This window comes from Aphanomyces invadans (genome assembly GCF_000520115.1).
Source record: "Aphanomyces invadans strain NJM9701 unplaced genomic scaffold supercont1.220, whole genome shotgun sequence".
Taxonomy (NCBI): domain Eukaryota; phylum Oomycota; class Saprolegniomycetes; order Saprolegniales; family Verrucalvaceae; genus Aphanomyces; species Aphanomyces invadans.
This window is the reverse complement of record NW_008580365.1, coordinates 5,763-8,324: the sequence shown is the minus strand read 5'-3', so window position 1 is coordinate 8,324 and position 2,562 is coordinate 5,763.

Genomic DNA, 2,562 nt, shown 5'->3' with positions numbered 1-2,562 from the left:
CGCCCTTTTCAATTGAGCGAGTTAAGTTTTCACATGGTATGTCCTCTGAGGCTTGAATATTGCGTTTGACGATAGCCATGCGTTTTTCAGTTGCAGACACAGCCGGATTTTCGTGAAGCCACTTCAAACAATGATTGTAACGAAATGGTATGCGCTCCAACATGTCATTGGTCTCCTTTACATATGGTATCACATCGACAGTGAAGTATAGGGAGCAGTCATCCCACAACAAGAACACACAACAAGAACACCTTTCCTCGCCGCACGGCCTGGCCTCTTAATGGCACTTGAGGAATGAGTGAGAGATGTTCGAGTTTCACCATGCGCTTGGATTTCCAGTATAAGAAAGTTGTTGTGTTCTTACATAAGAGCAACTAACTTCCACAGGGACTTGCCGAAGCCATGTCGCTCCGTCAAGTTCTCTTGGATGGCAGCATATACCTTCACTTGGACTTCGTCGTCTTTAGCACAAGAAACAGCGGGTACTTGGCTGATGATTAATCACCCAAGAGCATCGCCGTCACATATTTCTCTTGTCTTGCTGCTGCATTTCACCCAGATCGACCTCTCTCCAGTGGTGTTGAGCGAGCGCCTTCGCGAGGTATACATCACATGGCCGCCTACGCGCATGACGCGTCGTACTCAGATGCTTACCGCTTTCACGAACACCAGGGTCTTTACTATGTCCGCACCACAAACCAGATCTGGCGTTTGTGTGTGCCCTACTCACCGGACTTGATAGTACTGCACATCTCGCAGGCTCACGACGCAGCCTCTGCTGCGCATCCCGGTGCACATCGCACGTACCAACTCTTGGCGCAGTGGTCCTATTGGCCGCGGATGAAGGACGACGTAGCTCTTTACATCGCCGCATGCGAGACGTGCTCGCGGTACAAGTCCACGACGCTACAAGCAAAAGGCACCATGAACCCCATCAAGGCACCTTCCGAGTGTTGGCACACAGTGTCCATCGACTGGGTGACGGGACTCCCAGTTACTCGCGGCTATGATGAGATCATGACTGTCGTCGTCAAATTGTCCAAGCGGCCTAAGTACGTGGCCACTAAGCCTACCGCTACGGCTCCATAGACCGCTATCGCTTCCTTCGACAACGTCGTCCGCCACCACGGGCTTCCGTCGGTTATCATCAGCAATCGCGACCCCAAGTTCACAAGTGGTTTCTGGAAGGAACTGATGAAGATCATGGGCATCAAGCAATGTATGACAACTGCATGTCGGGCACAGGCGGACGGGGCCACCGAGCGACGAAATCGTACGCTTGAGACTCGCTCCGCTGTCAAGTATCGTACCTTGGCACCGACCGATTGGTCCGTCCACCTCGCGATAATTTACAGTTAGTATGCCCACCAGGCGCTTATACCCACGTCCACAGGCATCAGTCCGTTCGAGCTCGACACCGAACACCGCCTTCGCAACCCAATGCTTTCGTCGGTGACACCAAACGACTTCGTTAAGAACATGGCCGAGCATCGACAAGAACTCATCGCACGTGCTCAAGCAAGCTTACAAATGGCCCAAGAGCGCCAGAAGACGTACTACGACAAGAAGCTGGCGACGGTCACGTATACAGCGGAAGAGTGGGTCTTGCTGGCGACACGTACGATTCCGATCACGCATGCAAAGCTGGTCAACCGCACGGAGCAGCCAACGCTCGTTCCACGCTTCATTGGTCCGTTTCGCATCGAAGCCACAATCAACCCAAATGTCGCACGACTCGAGCTTCCAGCGTCCTGCTGGCTATGCACAACGCTTTCAACATCGATCGGCTGAAGAAGTAAAATCAAGCCCTGACAAGTTCAGTCAAGGCCCATTTCAAAAGCTGCACCAGTAGTGCTCAAAGCAGTCGAAGAGCTGTACATCGTGGAGGCACTTCTCACGAAGCGCAAGAAGCAGTCCAAGACCAAGTACTTAGTCAAGTGGCACGGCCTCCCGGAGCACGAGTCAACTTGGGAGAAGGAAAACGACATCAAGCACTTGTCCCACTTCAAGGGCCTCCTGGTGGAGCTCAAAGCTCGGGCGTAGGCGGGATCCGCGTTGACGGGGGAGGATGTAATGTCCTGGGCCTGGTCCACTGCGTCTCCATGCACCCGTGGGCAGGGCCCACTTCCCAAACGATCTCAGCCCTTCATTTGGCACCTTTACGCTTGCATATTAGCTCTAAGAGGTTTGTTACAATCCCCAGTAATTCATATCTGATTTTGCCCCAGCCTGCGCAAGTGCTACACCAGCCCCAAGACAATGTTCCGCAGCATACCTTATGAGACGGGTACAGTTAACGACAGATTTTAAGGGACAACTTGTGCTTCGAATTTCTGATCACAGCCAAAATTCATTGGTCGAAGTACTTCGAAGTTCGCTGAAATTTGCAGCCAACCAGACAACAGTTAGCCAATTTCTCGGATTTCAACAAGTCCAGTATTTTAAATTACCTGGATTGATGGACAACTATCAATGATAAGCGTTTGACGCGATAGCGCAGTGGTAAAACACGTTGTGTGCCTTGAGTGAGCCCCGGGTTTGGGTCCCGGGCGCATCGAACGT